Raw genomic sequence first — 14,950 nt, forward strand, 5'->3', positions numbered from 1 at the left:
AAAGGAAACTTATATTATAATGTTATAATTTGTCTTCAATTTCATATTGTGAACCCAGTATCATGAATCAAATCACATCGTGGATAGAGTGTATCGTTACATAGTGTTAAAATACATGTTTTGAAATATGAAATAAAGTGAGGCAGAAATAAAATGCCTATAAATGACTGGATGATTTGCAGCACTCTTTCATCACACATTTCCACATAAAAACATTTTATAGTCTGAACACATGCATTTGCCATGTCTGACCCCCTACCCTTTTATGTCTGTCTTATCCATTAAAGCTTATGGCGCATTAATTCTGTCTGCTTTGGGTACAAGGGAAAGCACATTAGCAAAGCCAGTTGGCAGGGTAAAAAAATCACCATCATGACTATCCAGTCATAGAAAAATACAGGAATTTAGAGATCCTTAGTGACCTGTTACATTCTAGCCTAGATTACCCTCAGGCTCTCCTGATTATGCCTTACTCCCCTGCTGCACTGCTACTGAAGCTCGCTGGGCTGGCCGTCTAAATGTGCTGGCTAAAAAAATCACTGCAAATTGACAGCAGAGGAGTTGGCAGATGACTGAGGACTCAATGTTGCTTTCTAAATGAATGTGGTGCAGCACAGGACTCGCAGTACCAACGAGAAACAGATTAAAAGACATTTGGGATTGCACAGAGCTCACCGACTAATATGCATAGTAAATTGGAGGATCTTGACAGGGCTTCTGGAACAAAATGTGCACTGGCTCTGACGACTAACAGAGGACAGCTTAAAATAAATTCATATAGTAATATTAGTGTTGTAATATTGAATGTTCTTAGAATGGAATGTCCATTAGAATTAATGCAATTCTTAATTCATTTACTGTAGAAAGTTACATATTAATAAGGAAAAGCTGTTGTTGTTATTTTTTGTTTTTTTTTTTCAAATTGATGCACAAACTATGGACAAAAGTATAGGGACACCTTTTTTAAATTGATGTGTTTCAGCCACAACAGTAGCTAACAGGTGTAACAAATCAATTATGTAAAGGGAATTAGATGGTACTTTAGGGAAGGCCTTGTCCTGTTCCAGCATGACTGTTCCTCTGTGCACAAGGCAAGCTCTATAAAGACAAAAAACTCCAGTGGCCTGCACAAAGCCCTGACCCCAACCTCACTGGAATGAACTGGAACACCAACTGAAGCTTTCTTAACTAATATCAGTGCCCAGGCATACAATGCTCTTTTGACTGAATGAGCACAAATTCTCACAGACATACTTCTGTCCTGTGGCAAGCCTTACTTACTTAGAAAAGTGGTTGTTGTAGTTTAAAAGATCACACAAGGTCACTTAATTTTAATACCATTTGATTTTTAAATAGAATGTCCAACAGGCCCATGGTCATGTGCCCAAATAGTGTATATTTGTCCTAAAGATTGCTTGACAAAAAAAATGAACAGCTTAAAGGGTGTGGTGGAAAAAGACATTTTTTTTCCTATCCTTTTACAGATCCTAAAATATTTAGCTCTTGGTGGAAGCTTTTCTATGTATCATGGTCTCTCTCTCACACACTTGTTGTCTCAGGCTGGTTGTGAAAGTTTATTAACTTTCCTGTTTCCTGAGAATTTAATTGTTGCAGACAGCCAGAGCAGCCTGTCATATAGTGGCAACCAGTTCTCAGTTCTTTGCTATCCATGATTTATCCACTTTCTTTTCTACAGGCTGTAAATGACTCAGCATCGAGCTGATTCTAGACCCGAATACAGTGGCTAAAAGGAATTAAAACAAAAGAAAGCCAAAAGAAATGTCACACAAAGAATGTGACTCACAAGAAAAAAAGCTACAAGCTTTAATCTCGCATGATACCTGACTGTGTCATACACTAACCAGCATCTCGGAAAATAAAAGATCAGAATGGCCGAAGGTAAGAAACGAAAGTAAAGAATAGAATCAGTTTATGAACAGAGTCTGCTCACAAAACCAAAACTGCTAACTAAAGCTGAAGAGCAGAGCACCAAGTTGGTACCATAACTGAACACAACAAACCAGCTACTCGGTCCACCAGATTAAGGTGTCCCGATTGGAGACTGATGCTTTTACTTTAAATTTTAACCAAAAGAGAAAAGACAAAGATTCAACAAAAACTAAGATTGAACGTGTCTGTAATCCTTCTAATAAAATACTTCAATCATGTCATAATCTCAATATTAAAACAACAACAACTGATACAACTACTACTAATACATTTACATTTTTGGCATTTTGTAGATGCTTTTATCCAAAGCAACTTACATTACAGTTGCAGTATACAGTCTGAGCAATTGAGGGTTAAGGGCCTTGCTCAAGGACCCAACAGCAGCAACCTGGCGGTAGTGGGGCTTGAACCAGTGACCTTCTGATTACTAGTCCAGTACCTTAACCACTATGGCTTGCCCTAATAATAATAATAACAAAAACAACAATAATTTTAGTTTGAACTATTACTGGTATAATCACATCATGGAGGTCAGTAGGCTGTGATAATGTGGGATATATTATGACCTCATTAAAAACACCACTAAAGTTAATGTTGGCCAAAATGCAGAGCCGCAGAGGCGCAGAGCTGCCCCAGTTCAGCCCAATGACACAGTGCAATCTTGGCAATGGGAAATAGGGCTTCTGCATATGTATGAGAAGAGATCCATGGGGATGTAAGGTATGACCTCGCTGTTGGAATCATTAGTAATAATGACATTCTGCAGCAGAGACGATCACTAGAGAGAAACTATAACATTCACAGTAAACCCTCACATGGGTCAGACTCTTTCGTCTTGCCCTTGCTACCAGCATCTGCTTTTAAATGATTTTTACACTTTACTGTTTAAGCAAAATTATGAACGGCATTTCTGGGAAAGTTAAGACATTTTAAAATGCAATTAAAAAGAAACCTTTGAATTTTCTTGATCCTTATTTTACTGACAAAAGTGTTTTTTACTGACCAACTTAATTTTGTTCTTTAAACAACTGACAAAGTTTTTCCTAAGTGCCCCTGAGCCCATGTGGCTATATTTATCACATTAGCATGACAGTTTCTCATGCAATTGGAGGACTCGAAGGTCACACACATTCACAGTATTTTGCGGCCTTGTCCTACTCTAGAATGCCTTTATTGTCATATATATACATATACACGTGTACAGTACAACAAAATTCTTTCTTCACATATCCCAGCTTGTTTGGAAGCTGGGGTCAGAGCACAGGGTCAGCCATTGTACAGCGCCCCTGGAGCAGAGAGGGTTAAGGGCCTTGCTCAAGGGCTCAACAGTGGCTGCATGGCAGAGCTGGGATTCGAACTCTCAACCTTTCAGTTGATAGCCCAAAGCCATACCCACTAAGCTACCACTGTCCCTAGACACTCATCCCTGGGTGGGCATGAACCACCAACCTTTTGGGTTAACAGCCAGACTCGCTAACCGATTGCGCCACAGAGACGCACTAACTGGATTCCTAATATATTGCGATACTTTTCACAATATCATGTACAGTAGATTATAAAATTCTTTTTTATAATTATTTGCATTTTCTGTTGAGAAATATTTCTTTTGAACTGATCGACAATTCTATCACAAAGTTTGGCACAAAAGTTGTGCCCCACAATCTATCTAAGCTTTTGGTTGACGTTTTGAATAACCTCATGTTTTACATGAATTTTGCTGTTGCTATAAAAAGTCCCAGAAGGTTTATGTTACATTATACAGTGTTGCAGAATGGCTATAATGTTATTTGCACTTGCATTACAGCTAACTGTGACTGCTATTAAAATTATTTACTACCATTTAAATGATCACTACTGTAGTAGTATCGCAGTATTGCAAATGGAACAATGGTACAAGTGAACAAAAGCCTTAATGTATAAATACTGTTTTACACAATGCATACAAAAACACAATATTAAACCTTGATCCTACAGAAAAGAGGCTCTTATACGTTTAAAGAGACGATCAGCTTCATATAATGGGAATAGGATGTCTGACAGCTTTGGTTAGATAGCCACAAACGATTGACCACATAGCTGAAACTTTCAGAAAACGAAATGTGCATTTAATCAACCTAATCAAATAAAATAAATGGTACAGGCGCATGCAGCAGCAGTTAATTGTGATAATCTCATTCACAACACATCTTAAATGAGTTCTATTTGCATAGTAATAGCATGACTTTTCACGCTGTGGTCTGAATGAGAGACTCCATAATAAGAACACATAAATGTAATTAGGAAGCACATTCCTTATGTTCTACGACTTAATTAAAGAAACTTAATAATATTGTAAACGGATTTCATATATGAGGGCTACACTACTCTGTCCAACTGGGAATCCAAAATAGACTGAATGTAGCATGCAATTAAAACCCTACTGTTTATAATTGTGCTTTATAACTAATTTTCACATAAAAAAGTACTTATTTCTGAACCAAGGATTGACTTTAATCTTATAAACTTATGCCAGTTTATTGAATAAGGCAACCACTGAGTCTGTTTATAGAAAGGACCAACAGTGACCAGATTTGATTGGGTATTGGATCATTTGAGCACAAATATTGACACTGATGTGGTAGTAATATGGTGCTGTTGGAAGGATTTATGTGAAATAGTGATGCTGAGGTTGTTAAACAGTGTAATGTCAGTGAAGGGATGTTAGTGTAACACATAAAAATATCCTGACACTACGTAAAAGGGATACATATAAAAGGGATATATAAAATATATATATTTATATTTCCAAACCTAATGCATTTTAGCTGGGCTTGTTCTGAACGCAACATCATATTGTTTACAGCATGTTTTTTCTGCTTTGTCCAATCCATTTTGTAGCTCTTTAATGAGCTCCTCTGATGTTGAAGAGGTTCAGCTTTGCATGGTGCTGCTGTTCATCATGATCTAAACCACTTCTCAGCGGCTCAAGCAAAGCTGTATATCAGCGCTCTTTTAATCTGTTATGTCATGCAGCACCATGTTTGTGGTAATTCTGTCATCACATAAACACCAACCTTGACTGGCATGTCAGCATCAGCAATTAACAGGACAGTGACAAGTTACACCATGATGATATGAGCTTAACTACAGTTTTAGAGGAACTGTTTTTGGTTTATGATAATAAAGAAAATAAGTGGTATCACAAGAGATTCATACATCAAATAATTTGTTTAACTCTGGATTCTAAATGTAGCAGGTAATGTGCTAAACTTCTGTGCTCACTCACTTTCTTAACCGCTTATCCAATTAGGGTCGGGGGGGCTGGAGCCTATCCCGGATTTCAATGGGCGCAAGGCACACAGTAACACCCTGGACAGGGCGCCAGTCCATCTCAGGGCAGACACACATACACACACCCATTCACCTATAGGGCAGTTTAGTGTCTCCAATTAACCTGACTGCATGTTTTGGGCTGTGGCAGGAAACTGGAGATCCTGGAGGAAACCCACGCAGACACGGGGAGAACATGCAAACTCCACACAGAAAGGACCTGGACCGTCCCGCCTGGAAATCGAACCCAGGACCTTCTTGCTGTGAGGCGACAGTGCTACCCACGGAACCACCATGCCGCCCACTTTTGTGCTTCATTGTTATAATTAATTAGTTTTAATAAGCAACCAGTTGCTAATTTATTGTTAAAAACCTTGTACATACATTCATTCTTTTAATACGTAATACTTTCTGAATCCACTGCACATGTCCCTTGACTTTTACCTTTTCAACTGCTACCAAAATATCGCAATTATAGACACTGTGTAAACAAAGAATGTATAAATGCAATGCATAAAGTAAAATTAAACACTGTATTATGTGTTTGGCTAGCTCTATATACTAAAGCACACAGCTATCCTCAGTGTTTCTACCAGATGGGTAATACAAATGATCCAATGTTGCAGTGGTCAGAATCACAGCCTGCTCAATCCTGATTGATGTGTCTCTAAGCGGGCTTCAATAACCCTTCAGTGGCTCTTCTGATGCCATGAGAGGCTTTATCCTCAGTCCTCACGCTCTGCATCACATCACTGGAGATTAATAGAACTCTGATGGCGACAGGCACTTTTATGCTCAAACTATCTGCAAGCATTTTCTTACCTATTCATCAAGAACCTTCCCCCACAGGAACAGTGTGTGTGGCTGGAATATGGACAGGACAAGAATGGAGCAAAGGTGGCAGGATGAAGAGAGACTTTTGGCCAGGGAATGTAGTCGAGTGATTAAATTCTCTGACAACATGGTACCAAACCACCAGACTAACAACTAATCTAACCTTTACATGTAAAGCTATCTGTAATGATGGAGAGGGAATAAACATACCACATTTAGCACTGGGAAACAGAGATGATGCAGCAGCCATGATAAAAGTAAACAAGACACTTTGCTAAGATTGTTGAGTTGAAGTGTGTTTGGGATAGATTCCCTGGGTTTTTTGCTAATAATCACCAAAAACTGTATATACCAGATGGGAAAATAATGTGGTAAATTAGGGAAAAACAGGGATTTATTATGTCAGCTCAGGAGCTCTACTTTAACATAAAGCAACTGAAACACTACATAATGTTAAATGTAATGTTAAAATAAACTGTTCATGCTGTTCTTTAATGGTCAGGACTCTCCCAGGACCACCACAGAGCAGACATTATTTGGGTGGTGGATCATTCTCAGCACTGCAGTGACACTGACATGGTGGTGGTGTGTTTTATTTATTTATTTATTTATTTATTTATTTATTTAACCTTTATTTAACCAGGCAAGTCATTAAGAACTGCTTCTTATTTACAATGGCGGCCTGGCAAAAGGCAAAGCCTCTTGAGGAACAATCATGAAAACAAATTTACATAAGACACTAAAAACAAACAACGATGATCACAATACAATAACACATGGTCGAATCATCCAGCAATAGTATAAAAGAAAAATCAATTTGTCATACAGCTGCATGTATCTCTTAAGATATCTGTAATTTGTTTTTTAAAAATTGTCTTAGAAATAAATGTATCCAGCCTTAGAGTTTCTTGCAGTTTGTTCCAGTCTATGGCTGCAGCCACTTGAAATGATGACTGACCAAAAATGGTGTTCGTTTTAGGAACCTTCAGTGAAATACGATGAGCAGCGCGAGTATAATAAACTGAAGATGAGGTTTGCAATAAATGACACAAATAGGGAGGAGACAAACCAAGCAGGGCTTTGTATATGAGCATAAACCAATGAATAGCACGACGAGTGTGTAAAGATGGCCAGTTCAGAATAAAGGGTACAGTGATGTGTTTTATATGGAGCATTTATCGCAAACCGAATGGCAGAGTGATAAAGTACGTCAAGTTTCAGAAGATCACTAGTGTTAGTGTGTGTTGTGCTGGTATGAGTGGATCAGACACAGCAGCGCTGCTGGATTTTTAAAATACCATGTCCACTCACTGTCCACTTTGTAGATGTAAAGTCAGAGACGATCGCTCATCTATTATTGCTGTTCTTCTAGACCTTCATCAATGGTCACAGGATGCTGCCCACGGGGCACTGTTGGCTGGATATATTTTTGGTTGGGGGACTATTCTCAGTCCAGCAGTGACAGTGAGGTGTTTAACTCCATCAGCGCTGCTGTGTCTTATCCACTCATACCAGCACGACACACACTAACACACCACCACCATGTCAGTGCCACTGCAGTCCTGGGAAGGACCCACCACCCAAATAATACCTGCTCTGTAGTGGTCCTGTGGGGGTCCTAACCATTGAAGAGCAGCATGAAAGGGGGTTAACAAAGCATGTAGAGAAACCGATGGACTACAGTCAGTAATTGTAGAACTACAAAGTGCTCCTATATGGTAAGTGGAGCTGATAAAATGGACAGTGAGTGTAGAAACAAGGAGGTGGTTTTAATGTTATGGCTGATTGGTGTATACAATAAGCTTTTTGAGATACAGAGTATTGACAGGGCTTCTGTTCTTTTAAAACCTTTAATCAGTCATAAATCAGACTGCTGAATGTGTTCCAGTCTGAAATAATATAATTAGTTCTGTTAAGAATATTTTGTATTTCTTCCAGGAACCCAGTACATTAATATAATTCCATCAGCCTTGTTCCCAGCTCATATAACACCCCACTGAAACGATTCCCAGTGTAATTGGTCAGGTGTTTTTTACCACACATGAAGTACTGAAGTGGAGGTGGAGTATCTAGTGAATAAATGTAAGTACACACCTTGTATTGTATTTGTCTTTTATTCTGAACTGGGACTCTCTGCCTCACAATGGAAAATCCCTGACGATGACATATTGTTAATGAGGACACATCTGTCTGTTGATTAATGCTGACTATGGAATATAATTTGTTACACATCATTAAACACTGAATGGAAATTGTATTTATAATTGTCTTTATGACATAAACAGATTGCAGTTCGGGTGACAAAACATTTACCTAAATGTTTAAGGCAACACATTTATTTAATAGAATTTAGACCTAGAAAAACTACACTTTACAGCCAAATGTATTTGGACACCCCGTCTAATGATTACATTGCCACAAAGTTAGAAGTATATAATTTGTTTTACATATAATATTGAATGCCTTTATTTGTCATATATACATATACAGGTCAGAGTGGGGGGTCAGCCAATGTACACTGCCCCTGGAGCAGACAGGGTTAAGGGCCTTGCTCAAGGGCCCAAAAGTGGCTGAATGGTAGAGCTGTGATTCGGTTTTCAGTTTTCAGTTGATAGCCCAAAGCTCTACCCACTAGGCCACCACTGTCCCTAACCAAAACTTATGAGGATAGAAAGGGGGAAATATGTTTAATATTTGTATGTTTTATACTGATATATTTAATTAAAAAATTTATCTGTAATCCCTTCACCTAAGAGGGACAAAATTTCCTAAAAGTATTGGAGCCAGGCACTGAATGGTGGTCATCAGCATTTTTACTCTGATTTGCCCTATTCACAGTACTAATGAAAAACAGTCTTTTCAAATGTATCTGGCCCTAGAGCATAAGTCCTTGAGTTCTTTTAGAGTTTGTAATTTTCGTGGATCAAATAATCTCTTTGTGGACTTAGATCCTTTCGTCCTCAAATCTTTCAGTTAAAAACAGGTTATTTGCCTCCAAATTACATGCTAACAACAGACACAAAACATACTGATAATCTTTTGTGTTTTTAATTATTAGAATGTCAATTCTTCTCCATTTTAGTGCAAAGATCCCTAGCCTATTATACATTGCAGAGCTTTGCACTTCGGCTTTACTTTGGTCTGCAATTTCTAACACAGATCTGTGCACTGACCAACACAAGGCGTTCCTCTGATTCTTTATAAAGTTTGATTGTTTTTTGGAAATACAAAATCAGTCTCTCACATAATTAAGTGGGGGGAAAGACAAGACAAATCTTTAGCATTGAGCACTGAAAACAGTGGACATAGCATTAGCCATTCAAGTGAACTGGCCAAGCTCTATGCTTCTCTTTAGCCCTCAGTAACCTCTTGGAAACTAAACAGAATCATGGTAAGTATTGCATCATGTCTGCTAAGATAACTGTGTGTGGGGGTTCACACATACACTATATGGCCAAAAATATGTTGACATCTGACCATGAGGTTTTTAGACACCCAATTCCAAAACCATGGATAACATTATGGAGATGACACCATGCTGGGGCTATAAAAGCCACTACTTTTGTGGTAGAACTTTCTAGAAGATGTTGAGGTGCATTTTTTAAGTCAAGCACTGATTTTGGACGAAAAGGCCAAGCTTAAAATTAGTTATTAGTGGGGTTGAAATCAAACCATGTCTTTATAACTGCTTTGTTCATGGGAGTGCAGTCATGCTGATTTATTTCATGACTGATATTACTTTTGGCCATATAGTGTACAAACAGCCCTACAACTTTAACAAATACATATCTATACATATTTAATGTTTTATCTTTCTTGTTTTGTGGGTGTATTTTTAGTGGATATTGGCACAAAATCACTACCAGTTTCCATAAGATATTATTGAAATATATTTGCATCTCTTTTAGTTGATAGATTTTTTCTGTAGATTTGAATAATGAACTTGTGTGTGTGTGTGTGTGTGTGTGTGTTCGTGTGTATGTATTAGCTTGAATAATGAACTTGTGTAAGTGTGTGTTCGTGTGTATGTATTAGCTTGAATAATGAACTTGTGTAAGTGTGTGTTCGTGTGTATGTATTAGCTTGAATAATGAACTTGTGTAAGTGTGTGTTCGTGTGTATGTATTAGCTTGAATAATGAACTTGTGTAAGTGTGTGTTTGTGTGTATGTATGAGCTGTACTGAGTCAGTGCTATCATTACACACAACACCACAGGAATCACAACCAACACATCACTTCTCACCCACACACGTCCAAGCAATGAACTAGCAAATGAACCATGTGACATTACCACAAATGGCTGACTTGTTTATTTGCTGGCTGCAGTGAGGTGCTTGTTCTGTGCTAAGTATTAGGTTTTGTTTCCAGCAGAGTTGTGCTGCCACATGCTGTGTGCTCTTTTCGACCTTTTGAGAATTAATTACATTGCTCTTTTTTTAAAGCATATATATACATATATATGTGCTTGTCATGTACTGATTCTGCAAATGTTAATGGAATAGTGGTAAAACCTGGTTGTTATCAAATAGCATTTATTTGTCTATTTTATTAAAGGCAAATAAACTGTAATACATGCCAAAGCTGGGCAATGTAATATTTTACATATAATTATTTCTGAACACAGAGGGTTTAAATAACTAGTCAGGGCAAGTTCCTTAACTACCATGCGATGACTATTCATGACTTATAGAAGAAACATAGTAAGTTACGAACAAACTCAGGGCAGCGAGTACACACATGCTTAAAAGCTATCGTGCAAAAAGGCAAAAAAGGCTTTATTTTAAATATATATATATAACTTTTTTTTTTTTTTTTAATAAAATGTAATTTTAATGTAATAAAATCTGTCGCATACACAGTTCTGCTAGGAAATTACAATACCTGCAATTGTGTGTAGCTTTGATATGTAATAGTTTTACATGTTAAGAAAATTTTATGTATAATGGTGATTGTGTTTTATTAAAATACAAAAAATAGAAAGGTTATTTGCAGTAATAAACCGGTAATTACACATTTAATAACAATGTCATAAAAAGTATAATGCTATACTGCAGTAGTGTTTAACATTAATCTAGGGGCAGGTGGAATGCATTTATTTGTTATATATACATACACACATGTACAGTACCATCAAATGTTTTTTTTCCACATAATCTTCTTTGAAAGTTGGAATCAGAGCACAGGGTCAGCCACTGTATGGTGTCCCTGGAGCTAAGAGGGTTAAAGGCCTGACTCAAGGGCCCAACAGGGGCTGCAAGGCAGAACCCAGATCGGAAACCCACAACCTTGCTGCTGGTAACCCACAGTTCTAGGCCGCCACTGTGTCTTGGGGTTTGGACCCCAAGTGATGAGATGAGCCTGACATATGAATTTTAGACGAAGCTTGTACCTAAATTGAAATATACTCACAAGGTTTGTATTTATAAAGTCTTCTAGAGCACTATTAAAGAAATAAAGGCTGAAAATCCTTGCTTTGTGGACAGGGCCACAATCATTCTAAATAAAACAGAAAAAAACTCTTTGCTGCTGCCACACCGTTGTGTTTGACTGCATACAAATGGATCAAATGTATTTTATAGAATTGATTTAATTCACCTGTCAGCATTGGGTGTGACTGTCACAACTGAACTAAATGAATAGAAGGGGTACTTACACATACCTTTGACCATGTAGAGTATTTTAGGATTGTTAGTCTGTCAGTTCCACAAAACCTAGAGAATCTTTCTCAGTAAACGTCAACGGATTACAATGATTACAGACCTTCTACATGCATTAGCCAGTAATAATGATCATTTTCAATAATCCCACACTCTATTCTTCTTCTGAGAGTGCTATGTGTCTATTAATAGCCTCAATTTTCTCAGAGAATACCCATAAAAAGCTGAGATGAAAGCAATTAACTCACACATTCCAGATATTATAGAAGCACACTACAAACCGCGTGAAATTTATCCCAGCATCATAACATACATAAAAATTTTATAAAGCCATATTTCATACCCCTGTGAACACTGTAGCTGGATATTTTTGCTCAGCTGGGATTTTTGCGCCTGCTTTAATCCCAGTCTTTGTCTATCTTCTGCTTAATCATGGCTTTAATCAAAACCTTGTGAGTGTTAATGCTCAAGAGAAATGAAGCAGGTTATGAATAATTCAGCTGTTTTTTTATACTTGAAATGCATATAGCTTTAAATTGCCACTGAGAACGCTTTATCTATTTTTGCTCTTCATGAATAAAAGATGTAGTGCACGCTGTGAGTGCAGTGGGTTTAGCACCATAGGTTTGATCCCATAGATTCTGAATTGTGTCGTGTGAAAGAGAAATGTTCAGAATGACCAGTCTGAACACTGAGGACGTAAGAAGTGTTGTAAGCATTGCACTCATTAAACCATTGTAATTAAAGAGGTTTTGTGCTAAAGTTTGTTTATTAGGATTTTAACGTCATGTTTTACACTTTGGTTACATTCATGACAGGAACGGTAGTTACTCGTTACACAAGATTCATCAGTTCTCAAGCTTATATCGAACACAGTCATGGACAATTTAATGTCTCCAATTCACCTCACTTGCACGTCTTTGGACTGTGGGAGGAAACCGGAGCATCTGGTGGAAACCAACGCAGACACGAGGAGAACATGCAAACTCCACACAGAAAGGACCCCACCTGGGGATTGAACCCAGGACCTTCTTGCTGTGAGGCAACAGTGCTACCCACTTAGCCCCTGTGTGCTAAAGTGTGGCATTCTCACACGCAGGTTTGTATCAGCAGGGCACTGACCTGCACAAATAAAATATACACGCATACAAGCAGTAAAATCTGTATTCAAATGCATATACACACAGGCATGCAATTCCTATAAACCAAAATGTATTAATAAGAGAGACAGTATGTGAATTAGCATTATGTCATGATAATTATGTCGTGATAACTAAGCTGCTCGTGTTTTTTACAGTGTTTTAGGCACATTGTAGGTTCCCTTAAGGCTGATTGTCTGTTTCTCGGTTTGGTGAAGGATCCACTGTGGCCTGTGTTACAGGAAGGAACACATTCCTTTCAAAGACATACTTCATTAACATTGCTAATGCTGCCTTTCATTCTCGCTAATTAGAGATTTTGTGAGTCTTGCATTTAAAAAGGAAGAAGATGAAAGAACGTCACCAAGGTCCTTGTTGTTGATCTACACAAAGCACTGCACTGTTCTGTGGAGGGAGAAAGCTTTGATTTTAAAAAATTAATTTATATTTCTGTTTTTGTCCAGAAACAAATTCTGCAATTATATTTACAATATTATTTATTTCTTTATCATAACCCATGTCATTTGGTCATTTGAAGTGTGACTGTTCATGTAGGTTTTTTATTATTATTTGAAATGGTAAAGGTACTAGACTACCTGCACCTTAACCTGGATTACTGCCTGCCAATTAATGGCTGCTGGTTTAAAGCCTCCCATGACCCCCACCACCACCACCAAATTGTCAATTGTGTTCCCTTATCCAAGCCTTTAAACTTCAATTGGCGGCACAATGGCTAAGTGGGTAGCACTGTTGCCTCAGCAAGAAGGTCCTGGGTTCGATCCCCAGGTGGGGCGGTCTGGGTCCTTTCTGTGTGGAGTTTTCATGTTCTCCCCGTGTCTGCGTGGGTTTCCTCCGGGTGCTCCGGTTTCCTCCCACCGTCCAAAGACGTGCCAGTGAGGTGAAATGGAGATACAAAATTGTCCATGACTGTGTTCGATATTTGCTTTGTGATGAATCTTGTGTAACGAGTAACTACTCTTCCTGTCATGAATGTAACCAAAGTGTAAAACATGATGTTAAAATCCTAATAAACAAACAAACAAACAAAAAGTTCAATTGCTTGCGCTGCATCTGGTCACAGTTGTAAGCCGCTCTGGATGAAACCATCAGGTAAATGCTGTAAACAATATAATAAATGTATTAACGTAATAAAAACCAGCTGCTGCTAAAAAATCAAGGAAGCTGGCATGCCACCTTTAGCTTTAAAAATTTTAGTTCCAGATGGATTCCTGTTACAGCTAGATACAGAAATGCCAGCAAAAAAAACAAGAATTAGAGACAGAACTGGACTGCAGGCAGGCCAACTAAGCACCCACTAAAGCTTGGCACTGTCTTTGCCTTGATGGCAGATGAGTCTTTCTAAAATTTTCATATGCATCTGAGCGTTAATGGTACCCTGGTACCGTTGCAAATAAATTTTTGGATAATTGAGTGTGAATTGATAGGTAAAAATGTCAGTTATATTCAAATCCACAACATAATAAAGCATGCAAACAATCACGGGGTTTAAATACTTTCTGAATACAAAATCTTAATGCACTAAGTGTTAGATTTAGTGTTGTCGCTTATTCGCTGCCATTCTGTAAACAATTAATTACTGTTACAAGAGCTTTTTACATTCATCTACATTTGTTTTTATTTGTGCTTGTGTTTAGTCTCCATGCTGTGCTGTAGATGTCACAGGGTTCAGTTGTAAATCTGTTTCTCAGAGAGGATTTGTCACCCATTACTAATGATTTCCCAACACCATCTCCTCATAAATGCATTCAATCTGAAGGATGTGACTGATCTCTTGATGGAATTCTGCAGTTTCGCCAAGTCATTGCACTCACCCACTCCTGAGTACCCACTTTAAGAAATGTGGAGACTATTAAAATGTACAAAGAAGTCAGATCTTCACTCGGGTATTAGACACAGTAGTTTGTAGTTATCATTATTTTTAATAGTATGTCCTTTCGAAAAGTGGTTTAATAGCATTCTTTTTGTTTGCTCTTTGTTATTGCATATTTCTCTCACTAAGTGATTGTTAATTCAAGATCAATCACATCAATAAATCAAAC

The sequence above is a fragment of the Trichomycterus rosablanca genome, chromosome 20 (genome assembly GCF_030014385.1).
Source record: "Trichomycterus rosablanca isolate fTriRos1 chromosome 20, fTriRos1.hap1, whole genome shotgun sequence".
Lineage (NCBI taxonomy): Eukaryota > Metazoa > Chordata > Actinopteri > Siluriformes > Trichomycteridae > Trichomycterus > Trichomycterus rosablanca.